General features: G+C 43.3%; 1 protein-coding gene across 1 annotated transcript in view; it reads right to left on the minus strand.

The window, feature by feature from the left end:
- LOC126428249 (calexcitin-2-like) overlaps nt 1–9,077 on the minus strand; it is a 377,130-nt gene extending 368,053 nt beyond the window's left edge. The window contains exon 1 of the mRNA XM_050090162.1: nt 8,922–9,077. The gene's annotated coding sequence lies outside the window, so the exon portion shown is untranslated. The remainder of the gene's footprint in view (nt 1–8,921) is intronic.
- Nucleotides 9,078–13,168: the final 4,091 nt, after the last annotated feature.

Consider the following 13,168-nt stretch of genomic DNA (forward strand, 5'->3'; position numbering starts at 1 on the left):
GCCCTAGAACTTAGAACTAGTTAAACCTAACTAATCTAAGGACATCACAAACATCCATGCCCGAGGCAGGATTCGAACCTGCGACCGTAGCGGTCTTGCGGTTCCAGACTGCAGCGCCTTTAACCGCACGGCCACTTCGGCCGGCTCGCTGGCAGGAGGAACAAGACATTTGGTCAGGTGAATACAGGGTTATAAATACAAAATCAAATAGGGGTAATGCAGGAGTAGGTTTAATAATGAATAAAAAAATAGGAGTGCAGGTAAGCTACTACAAACACCATAGTGAATGCATTATTGTTGCCAAGATAGACACGAAGCCCACGCCTACTACAGTAGTACATGTTTATATGCCAACTAGCTCTGCAGATGATGAAGAAATTGATGAAATGTGTGATGAGATAAAAGAAATTATTCAGGTAGTGAAGGGAGATGACAATTTAATAGTCATGGGTGACTGGAATTCGTCAGTAGGAAAAGGGAGAGAAGGAAACATAGTAGGTGAATATGGATTGGGGGTAAGAAATGAAAGAGGAAGCCGTCTGCTAGAATTTTGCACAGAGCACAACTTAATCATAGCTAACACTTGGTTCAAGAGTCATGAAAGAAGGATGTATACATGGAAGAACCCTGGAGATACTAAAAGGTATCAGATAGATTATATAATGGTAAGACAGAGATTTAGGAACCAGGTTTTAAATTGTAAGACATTTCCAGGGGCAGATGTGGTCTCTGACCACAATCTATTGGTTATGACCTGTAGATATGGTATGACCTGAACTGAAGAAACTGCAAAAAGGTGGGAACTTAAGGAAATGGGATCCGGATAAACTGAAAGAACCAGAGGTTTTACAGAGTTTCAGGGACAGTATAAGATAACAATAGACAGGAATGGGGAAAGGAAATACAGTAGAAGAAGAATGGGTAGCTTTGAGGAATGAAATGGTGAAGGCAGCAGAGGATCAAGTAGGTAAAAAGACGAGGCTAGTAGAAACCCTTGGGTAACAGAAGATATATTGAATTTAATTCATGAAAGGAGAAAATATAAAAATGCAGTAAATGAAGCAGGCAAAAAGGAATACAAACGTCTCAAAAATGAGATCGACAGGAAGTGCAAAATGGCTAAGCAGGGATGGCTAGAGGACAAATGTAAGGATGTAGAGGCTTATCTCACAAGGGGTAAGATAGATACTGCCTACAGGAAAATTAAAGAGACCTTTGGAGATAAGAGAACCACTTGCATGATCATCAAGAGCTCGGATGGAAACCCAGTTCTAAGCAAAGAAGGGAAAGCAGAAAGGTGGAAGGAGTATATAGAGATGCATACTTCGTGAAGAGTTTGACAGAGCAATGAAAGACCTGAGTCGAAACAAGGCCCCCGGAGTAGATAACATTCCATTGGAACTACTGACGGCCTCGGGAGAGCCAGTCCTGACAAAACTCTACCATCTGATGAGCAAGATGTATGAAACAGGCGAAATACCCTCAGACTTCAAGAAGAATAATATAATTCCAATCCCAAAGAAAGCAGGTGTTGACAGCTGTGAGAATTACCGAACTATCAGTTTGATAAGTCACAGCTGCAAAATACTAATGCGAATTCTTTACAGAAGAATAGAAAAACTAGTAGAAGCCGACCTCGGGGAAGATCAGTTTGGATACCATAGAAATGTTGGAACACGTGAGGCAATACTGACCCTACGACTCATCTTAGAAGGTAGATTAAGGAAGGGCAAACCTACGTTTCTAGGATTTGTAGACTTAGAGAAAGCTTTTGAGAATGTTGACTGGAATACTCTCTTTCAAATTCTGAAGGTGGCAGGGGTAAAATACAGGGCGCGGAAGGATATTTACAATTTGTACAGAAAGCAGATGGCAGTTATAACAGTCGAGGGGCACGAAAGGGAAGCAGTGGTTGGGAAGGGAGTGAGACAGGGTTGTAGCCTATCCCCTATGCTATTCAATCTGTATATTGAGCAAGCAGTGAAGGAAACAATTCGGAGTAGGTATTAAAATCCATGGAGAAGAAATAAAAAGTTTGAGGTTCGCCGAAGACATTGTAATTCTGTCAGAGACAGCAAAGGACTTGGAAGAGCAGTTGAACGGAATGGATTGTGTCTTGAAAGGAGGATATAAGATGAACATCAACAAAAGCAAAACGAGGATAATGGAATGTAGTCGAATTAAGTCGGTTGATACTGAGGGAATTAGATTAGAAAATGAGACACTTAAAGTAGTAAAGGATTTTTGCTAATTGGGGAGCAAAATAACTGATGATGGTCGAAGTAGAGAGGATATAAAATGTAGACTGGCAATGGCAAGGAAAGTGTTTCTGAAGCAGACAAATTTGTTAACATCGACAATAGATTTAAGTGTCAGGAAGTCATTTCTGAAAGTATTTGTATGGAGTGTAGCCATGTATGGAAGTGAAACATGGACAATAAATAGTTTAGACAAGAAGAGAATAGAAGCTTTTGAAATGTGGTGCTACAGAAGAATGCTGGAGATTAGATGGGAAGATCACATAACTAATGAGGAAATATTGAATAGCATTGGGGACTAGAGAATTTTATGGCACAACTTGACTAAAAGAAGGGATCGGTTGGTAGCACATGTTCTGAGGCATCAAGGGATCACCTATTTAGTATTGGAGGGCAGCGTGGAGGGTAAAAATCGTAGAGGGAGACCAAGAGATGAATACACTAAGCAGATTCAGAAGGATGTATGTTGCGGTAGGTACTGGGAGAATAAGAGGCTTGCACAGGATAGAGTAGCATGGAGAGCTGCATCAAACCAGTCTCAGGACTGAAGACCACAACAACAACAATTAACATAAAAACATAAGCATTCAACTGCAATTATAAGTTTCGTTACAAAAAGAATAAAATACGAAAGACGTGGATATTGAATGGGAATGAAGTGCACGGCTATCAACCTTCAATAGTTTTCACATAAAAAATTCGGAGGCGTCACTTTTCGGCACGCCGCTCATACTTTTTTACTCAATCTTTCTGAATCCATTCAAACCACCGTCATCTTCATTTTCACTCAGTAATGCCACCTCATCACCAAATCTTACACAATTTTCTGTCCTTGATCCTACTATTCCACCAAACTTTTGTTGGAAGCATTTCCTAACTAAAACACACAAAGATTTCGGTTGCTGCACAAGTACGTGGCGTTTTTCCGTAAGTTTAATTAACACAACAGATACACATAACAGAGAATTTACTCATTAATAATATATCTTCTTCACTGTTTAGAACTGTCTGCCAACGCCGGCGAACTTTTCGATTCCGTGAGTATAGAAATCGCGTCGTTTTGATGCGAAGAACTCGTCGAGTCACGTCCGGAGCGCATTTTCACCCAGAAAGGAAGTTCCTGGAAGGTTGTTCGATAGAGAGCGGAAAAGGCGGCGACACGAGGGCGCAAGATCTGGTGAACACGGCGGGTGCGGAATGACTTGCGAGCCCAGCGCCTGTTCAGTGTTTATGGTCGGCCTAGCGGAATGGGGGCGGCCGCCACCGCGCAGCAGCCTCACTTCACGCAGTCTTCCCGGTCGCCGTCCCCGGACTGCGCCTGCAAGTCGCCTCAGCTGCCGACAGTGAATGCCGGCAGTGGTGGTGACACCTCGGACATAGAGTTCGTAACGGGCCTACACCACACGGTCACTGTTCCACCAGGTGCGTCATATTTATGTTTTGAGGATGCGCGCACGTCTTTGTCCGTGGAGTTGTGCTTTGTGTGGGCTCAACCATTTATTTTCATATGCCAGCATAAAGACACCATTTCTCGTCAGCAGTAATGATACGGGATAGGAGTGTTCGGTGTTGCTCACGAGCCAATTGATGACAGCATAGATGCATTTGTGGTCACCGGCTGATTTCTGTAATTTTGGCGCCCGACGGGGTGGCCGAGCGGTTCTAGGGGCTACAGTGTGGAACCGCACGACCACTACGGTCGGAGGTTCGAATCCTGCCTCGGGCATGGATGTGTGTGATGTCCTTACGTGAGTTAGGTTTTAACTAAGTTCTAGGGGACTGATGACCTCAGAAGTTAAGTCCCATAGTGCTCAGAGCCATTTTGTAATTTTGGCTTAGAGCATGCGGTACCCGTGAAACCGACTTTTGAACCTTCCCCGTTGCACGCAAAAAAGTCGCATGTTGGTTGAATGACCACAGTTCGTCAGGTTTGCCAGTTCTACCGTGCACTAACATGGATCCTTGTGGATTAATGCGTTTAGACGATCTCCATCAAACCTCCAAAGTCTCCCTGCACGGGTCGAAACGATCCTCCTTGAAACGAGAAAACCACTCCCCTGCCGTGCTCTGTCCAGTTGCATTATCCCCAAACACGGCGCAAACGTTTCTCAAACAGAAGAATAGGTCACAAAAGTTCAGATTTCTCCACTTGGCGCACTGTTTTCTAGTGGCAATAGCTTCACTCAGTATTCACAAATGACAGAAAGACACTACTATGATAACTCAAAGAGCAACACACAGTGAAATAAAAACTGACAATCGACAAATAAACCCGTAAGAGCCGGAATACCAATATGCAAAACAAAAACAGTACGAACTTACACACCAACCAAACACATACACGCACCCACACCCATACACTCTCTCTCTCTCTCTCTCTCTCTCTCTCTCTCTCTCTCTCTATATATATATATATATATATATATATATATATATATATATATATATATCACACTCACACAGTTTCGGCAAGTTAAATTGCTATCCTCAGATCATCTACAAATTCTTTATGCCATTCGAGGTATTGCAAGCAGGCGTATTACGCGGTCGACTTTTCCGCGTCGCTCACGCAACTTGCAGACCTCTGCCACCAGATGGCTCCGAACTCTGGTGTGTGACACGGCGGTGCGTAAGGCAACTATGTCGCTGCTTAACAAACAGCGTGCCGTAATCGAGTTTCCAACTGCAGAAAAGGTGCCTCCAGTCGACATCCGTAGGAGAATTAAAGCTGTGTTCAATGATGATGGAATCGACATCAGTAAAGTGCTCATAATGAAGGAAAAGGTGGTGCTAACCTCATCGTGTGAGACACAGGTCTGAGTGGACATCTGCATATTGCAACCGGCAAGACACATCGCAACTGAGTTGATAAACCCATCGGAGAAAAACGCCGGATAACACGGACACGGCTCTGAGATGAGGCGTCACGTATCACGAGAGCGTCTGCGGACCACCATTGTAGAACTGCAGTACAGAAAACTGCGAGCACAGTGGCTGCCCCGAATGCTCACCCCTGACGTGAAACGGAGGCCGCTAGACATCTCTGAACCGTTTCACTTGCGTTTTGAGCGTGACGGCGACGCCTCCCCTAACGGCACCGTCACAGCCGATGAAAGCTGGGCGCATCGTTTTGATCCCAAAAACCAGGGAGCACCAGTGCAGGTCACTTCCGAGGCCTGCGGTGCGAGCAGAGGTCGTGGCTCTGTGAACAACGCACACATTCTGCACTGACGGTATCAGCAAGATAGTCTGTCATTCCTACAAATTTCTTCGTCGTCCGGATGGACATATTGCGATATAAAAAAAAAATGAAATGATTGCTTGGCACTTTTTTTTGTGGTTTTAGGGCGCACAACTACAGTGGTCATTAGCGCCCGGAATGAATGCACTGCGAGGCACAAGGTTAAAACAGCAGCTAAAAAGGACAACACCATAAAAGGCACATTAACAGGCAAGAGAACAGCATAATCAAATGTCCTTAGACAGGTTTGTCAAGTTGATAAAACGAAGAACGCGAGCAGCTGTTCCTGGGTCATCCGCTAAAATGGCATCCAGAGTACACGGCAGGCCGATATCAACGCGCAGTGTATTAAACTTCGGACAGGGCGTTAAAATGTGGCGGACCGTCAGCAATTGCCCACACGGGCAGAACGGCGCCGGCGCAGCCGTCAGTAGATGGCGGTGGGCGAACCGGCAGTGTCCGATCCGTAAGCGGGCCGAAACGACCTCCTCCCGCCGGGAAGGCCGTGAAGAGGTCGTCCGAGCCGTGGGGAGAGGTTTCGAGGCCCGAAGCTCGTTTTCAGTAAGTGTAGACCAATCGGCACGCCACAGCGATAAAATGCGCTGACAAATGACCCTGCTAAAATCAGATGAAGGCACACAACAAGAAGCTGTGCGAGGCTGGAGGACCGCAGCCTCGGCCGCGGCATCTGCAGCTTCGATCCCAAGGATACCGACACGGCCAGAAACCCACATAAAAGTAACTGGAGAACCGTCGTCCACCAGCAGCTGAAGAGAGCGTTGGATCCGGTGCACGAAAGGGTGAACCGGATACGGATCACTGAGGCTCTGGATGGCGCTCAGGGAATCAGAGCAGATGACGTAAGCAGAATGTCGGTGGTGGCAGATGTAAAGAACAGCCTGGTAGAGGGCAAAGAGCTCAGCTGTGAAGACCGAACAATGGCCACGGAGCCGGTATTTGAAACTGTGTGCCCCGACAATAAAAGAACACCCGACACCGTCATCGGTCTCAGATCCATCTGTATAAATGAAGATCGTATTAATGAACTTCGAACTAAGTTCGACAAACCGCGAGCGGTATACCGAAGCTGGGGTAACCTCCTTTGGGAGCGAGCTGAGGTCAAGGTGAACGCGAACCTGAGCCTGGAGCCAAGGTGGCGTTTGGCAGGGAGTGGAAAATCAAGTTGCTGAAGGAGGCGACGAAAGCGAACTCCAGGGGGTAGCTGGGCAGATACAAACAACCCGTATTGACGGTCGAGAGAGTCGTCAAAAAAGGAACGATAAGACGGGTGGTCGGGCACTGACAATAGCCGACAGGCATACCGACAAAGCAGTATATCGCGCCGGTAGGTTAGTGGCAATTCACCGGCTTCAGCATGAAGACTCTCGACGGGACTAATATAGAACGCTCCGATTGCAAGACGTAACCCCCCGATGTTGTATAGAGTTCAGGCGGCGTGAGATGGACGGCCGTGCAGAGGAGTATACAAAGCTCCCATAATGCAGCTTCGAGCGGACGATCGACCGATATAGACGAAGTAGGACGGTTCGATCCGATTGTTTGGCACTGATGGCCTGGAGTCCCCACCCGGAGAAGTTCGGCCGCCGAGTTGCGCGCCTTTCAGCCGACGCCACAATCCGGCGACTTGCATGTCAATGTTGACGAAATGGCACAACACGACATGCAGTGCGCGAAAGGAGAAAATTTCTGACCAGGCTGGGAATTGAAGTCATAATATTATGAATCAGCGTTAACTTGTAATACTGATTGTTAAATCTAACGGGACGAGTACACAAGTAAAGAAAATTGACAAAAAAAGTCGCGTCTGGAATGGGTAACTGGAACTAACGTATATAGGTTAATTCTAGTTGCCGAATCCAGCCATTCCATGGTCCGTTATTTAGATCGTTTTAAGAAGTGTGTGCACTAAAGTGTTAGAGGATTTCTACATGTGATATTACTATCTTCATTAGTATGAAAAAAAACAAAAATTTGGAAGCTGTAACTACAATATTTCTTACTTTTCCGTAGTAGTTCTGAGATCAATAAGAACTCTAGAAATCCTACAAAAACGTGGTCCACACATTTACTGCAAAACTGTCCACAATCGTAAGTCGTCTAAAAGTTCGAGTCGGTAACTAGGACTGACCTCCTAGGTCAATTCTAATTACCTATTCCAGCCATTGGGTGATTCATTAATTAGATCGTTATTTTAGCACGTCTGCCCACTAAAACGTAGGGTAATATGACTTCTGCATTTGTAATTGTTCTCTGAACTACTGCAAAAAAGTTACTAATATTTGAATAGGTAACTAGAATTGACCTGTATAGAAGATCAGTTCCTCTTGCCGATTCCAATTTTTGTTATTCTCAGAAGTAGTTTTAGAATGCATTCATAAATGTAGTAATACTATTATGTTGCAGTGCATACAATTGCAAAAATGATTAACGTATGAATCATGGAGCGATTGGAATCTGTAACTGGAGTTTACCTACATAGGTTAACTCTAGTTATCGATTCCAATATTCTTTATTTTTTTTGTAGATATTCATTCGTCATTTACTGGCTTTTCTTTTAGAATTTAGTGCGTCGGTTTCTCCACATTTTATGCTACTGTTTCGTATTTGTTGTCATTCATTTAGTTTTTTCGTTTTTCTGATACATTTTAGTTTTTCCCGGTCCAAACCCCCCCCCCCCCCCCACTTTCCTGCGCTTGTCACGTTAGGTTCAATAATTAATATAAAATTAACGCTATTTTATAACAGTATGACCTGAACATGTGCTTTACTGTAATGCAATTTAAAGGTTCTGTGCGCTTTTCTAGTCGCATAAATTACGAGAGTATTTTTTACCGCCGGGCGGGATTAGCCGAGCGGTCTTAGGCACTGCAGTCGTGGACTGTGCGGCTGGTCCCGGCGGAGGTTCGAGTCCTCCCTCGGGCATGGGTGTCTGTGTTTGTCCTTAGGATAATTTAGGTTAAGTAGCGTGTAGACTTAGGGACTGATGACCTCAGCAGTTAAATCCCATAAGATTTCACACACACACACACACACACACACACACACACACACACACTAGTTTTTACCGGACATGAAAATTTGTTTTTAATTCTTGTTCTTAGTTATTTTCGTTATATTAAGTTCGTTTCGATGTAATTCGTGACTAAGTAAATAACTGCATGAATGTGATTGTAATTTTATCTTATGCTACATTCGTTTGTTTACAAGTACGATCCGTTGCTTTCATAGATTGCCTATACGTAGCGTCTCTGCCGTAAGTACGACGTCATTTCTCAACGCTGACGAGTGGATTCAGACACTACAATTTATCCCAGTCTTCTTCAGGAGAGCTGAAAGTCAAATCGACTGAACTGTATCAAAGGCTTTCTCCGAGCCGAGATACGGTGCACGAGCTCACCTACCTCTTCGTTGTTATGAACGAGAGAGGAGAGAAACGGCAGCTGCGCTAGAAGCACCCCCCGCCGCACACCGGGCCACAGCAGCAGACGCGGCAGGTGCAGGTGCGGGCCCCCGGGCTCCCGGACTACTGTGTTCTCCGAGGCGCTCCCGGCGCGGTCGCCAGATCCCGCGTCCTTGCCGCCGAGGAATCCGCCGAGCTGTCAGCTATTAGCGGAGAACGCCCGGCCCGGCCCGGCCGCTCTGCCCATTATCTGGCGGCGGGATCGCGGCCATTGTGTGCGCAGAAATAAAAGGAGCGCGCCGGCCACACAGTATTTCCTCGGGCTTCGATTGGCGCCTCGGTGGCCCGCGACTTATACACGGCCGTGCGGCAGTGTGGGGGTCGGTGCTATTCGTGAAGGGCTCCGTGGCCCACTTCTGCTGGCCGTACCTCAGGGCTCCATCCTGGGTCACGCCAAACTGTTTCTGCCAACCTACGTCAAATAATAAATTTATTTATTTATTTATTTATTATTATTATTATGTCCGATTGGACCCTGTTGGATCACGCAAAGCTTCTTGATTCTTTTTCTTTTTTTCCACAATGTTCTACTCTTTTTTTTTTTTTTGCATGGGCTCTCTTCCTTCCCTCTGTCCAATTTCTTTCTGCTTTCTTCGGAGCTTCGATCTCTGACTTGACATCCGATATGCCAACTTTCTTCTTAAATATCTTTCTGTCCAAATTAGCTGAATAATTTATCAGGGATGCTGAAAGACAACATCGGACGCCAATGCCTCACCATAACTCCCGACATGCTCTACAGTGCTGTTCACAACATTATTCCTCAACTACAGCTACTGTTGAGGAATGATGGTGGACATATGGAGCATTTCCTGTAAAGAACATCATCTTTGCTTTATCTTACTTTGTTATGCTAATTATTACTATTCTGATTAGATGAAGCGCCATCTGTCGGACATTTTTTGAACTTTTGTATTTTTTTGGTTCTAATAAAACCCCATGTCATTCCAAGCATGTGTGTCAATTTGTACCTCTCTACCTACATTATTCCGTGATTTATTCAGTTTTCAAATCTATACTGACTTTTTGATCACCCGGTATATAAGGATTTTGTGTGTAAGTCTTGTTTCCGGAAGCCTAGAGACGTGCCCACAAAATTTTAATCGCCTTTTTCTATTGTCTGCTGCATGGTTGGATAATTTCTCAGTTGTTTGACGAGATTGTAGTCTATAGCCCTCTTCTGCTTTCTTTGGCCGTAGTATCTTTGTGAAGATTTTACGTTCTTCCTTTAATAAGTTTTCTAGGTCACCTTTTACGTATACTGTCAGGGTTTCACTGGCGTACAGGACTTCAGGTTTTAATACTGTATTACAGTCCCTAATTTTAGTGTGTTTCGACGAGCATTTTTTATTGTATCCCTTGTAGGTTCTTCCACAGGCTATGTTTAGTTTATGGAGGCGCATGTTTTGTGCTATTTCCTCTAGTTCCGTAGATTCGAGGACTTCACGTAAGTTTTAAAATATGGGACTCTGTTGATGCGACTATGTCTTGTAGTCAAGTTTTGAGTGTCAGTTTTTGTGGCGATGAACTCAGCCTTTAGGAAGGATATTTGCAGACCAACTTTCTCTGGACATTCTTTAAGGGTTGCAACCTGTTTGATTGCTGTCATCTCATCATCTGCCAGTAAGGCTAAGTAGTAAGAAAAGGTAAACACGAAATTCTTATGTCATCTTTCACTCGGCCATCTGTGTGAGTTTGTTTCTGCTTATGGCTGTTAAGTTATTTGCTTTTTATTTATTGTGATCGCAATTTGCGGTATTACTGTTCATAGTCAGGCAGCTGAGAGTATTGTTGGTCGGTACCTCATGCCTCCTTCCTGGGCCTGACGAAACTTTGTTGTTATTTTAAGCACAGTTGGTTCCACTGCGAGTGTTAAACAATTTAATTCTTATTTCTTACAATTTTGCATGTTTCTGCTCATCCACAGGCAGCTGGAAGCATACAACAAAACAGCACCTCATAGATCCTTGCTGGATACGATGGAACTTAGTGCCTACATTAAGAGTAGTCGTTTCTGCTTACAATTATCAAATAACTAATTTTTTATTTATGGTGATTGGAATTTTAAGTATTACTGCTGATCCTCAAGCAGCTGGAAGCATACCACAAACCAGTGGCTCATTATAGTAAACGTTTGTTCCATAGAATATATAAAGACTATGCTAGTGGTACGGTCCAGTCTCAACTACAAAATAACCACTCAAGCCTAAATCTAAATATCAAGCAAATATGAACGGTGTCCGCATTACAGAGCACATGAATTGTCGCAAAACCAGACAGATTCCACGGGAGCAACATTTGCTACGTTCATATGGCCCTGCTTGACAACAGCGCAACAACCGCGACAGAGGTTCACAATGGAAACAACTCAACTTTTTAATGTGGTTCAGAGCTTGCCTTTCGAGAACTGTTGGCACACCTTGTGCTACAATTTCTCTGTTAGTTCCTAGCGTATTTTACATGGGTTTTATATTTTGTTAAACTTACATCTCAAAGTTACCATAAGAGTTCTTTTATCGCTTAAAGTTCTAACATATGATAACCATTTTTTAATTCTTTACAGGTTTTAACCCTTAAATTATTTTTGTTTAAGTAGTTCTATCTGGCTACAGTGATCAGAATTTATGTGCTGTGGTCTGAACCGCTCACTACTCAGTATCTTTACAATGCTACGATGTTATCCAGCTGTCAAATGGGTCCATGCGAATATAAGAAAAGTTGCTGTTACAGTGTTTATATGGTTTTATGATTATTTGTGTACACTGTAATGTAGACATCGTTCTCACTCACTCGATGTATCTCCTATCAGCTATACTTTTGAATGTGTGGATATTTTGTAATTGAGAGTTGAAAGTACTGCCACACATTTTTTTTAATGTGATAGGAACAAACATTTTTGTGAAACGCTGTATGTAGGGTAAAGAGCCCATATTTTGGGCAATGCTGTCATGAGTTTTGCGCAGGCGTTGGCGATAATACTCAGAAAGATTTTAAAAGTAACTTCTATATCAAAAAGGACAAAGACTGAACATTTTCCTTGTTATGGCTGAAACGTCTGCAGAGTAACTGACAGTTATGCAGCACTGTTCATTTTCATAAATAAACATCTGGTGCAAATAGAGGCTGAATTATTAATTCATTAAATTTTAATGTTTCTTAACAGCCCATAATTATGACACCCAAATATCCAAAATTAGGAACCCTACTTCCTACTTTCCAGAGGTAAAAATTACATTTCTCCTGCTATTACAAAATGCGAAAATATTCGAAAGATTTCTGCAAGGGTATATTTCCTAGCAATAGTACAGCACATTATCCATAGTTTACTGGTAATCTTTAATTTAAAAACGAAACGGTATCTCATTACAGGGGACTTTCTGCTATTGATTTGTGGCATGCATCCAGCTGCCTGTTCGTCAGTGGTAACACTGTTCTCGAAATCGCAGTAGCAATAAGTAAACAGACTGCTACATGAAGACTGTGCACACCTGCATAATCAAATTATATGGCCCCTAGTTACACGATCATAGCCTGAATAATACGATGGTAACTGATAATGTACTTTGCATACTGCAACTGCTTCCTTCTTTGTAGCTGCCCTACGTGTTACAGACACTATCATTCGTTAGTGTATAGGGCTACACACTTGCTCATAACAGCCATTTCTGTTTCTCCTAAACAGATTAAAACTTGTAATTTAACAACGTTAAACTAAATTAAGGTACTGTTGTAGTGTTCAGTCGTCAAGGAATGCTCTACTAGTTATTTCCAAGCGTTACCACAGGGAGCCATCTCAGGCCCTGCAAAACTTTTTATGCAGATGTTTTAGTTGCAGCCTCATAATGTTGACCATATGATACAAACTAATACTTTATTAATGAGTTAAGCCTACATCACATCTATTTTAATTTTCATATTGAACATATAACTCTACTCTTGTACATAGGCCATCATCAGATTTACTGCTACGCTGGGAGATAAACTGCAAACAGGAGAGAGAGACAAAAAGGATGGTGCAAAACAGGCCACCGCAACGTCAAACATTTGCTAAAATGTATTTCATCACAGAACTACGATTGGGTCACAGGTGTTAAACCAACATGCTGTTAAAGTTCACAACGACTTGTATTAGAGCGTGGAATTTTACTATGGTACTTGTAATTTACATGTCAAATAACATGTGACATA

Source organism: Schistocerca serialis, chromosome 12, assembly GCF_023864345.2.
Source record: "Schistocerca serialis cubense isolate TAMUIC-IGC-003099 chromosome 12, iqSchSeri2.2, whole genome shotgun sequence".
NCBI lineage: Eukaryota > Metazoa > Arthropoda > Insecta > Orthoptera > Acrididae > Schistocerca > Schistocerca serialis.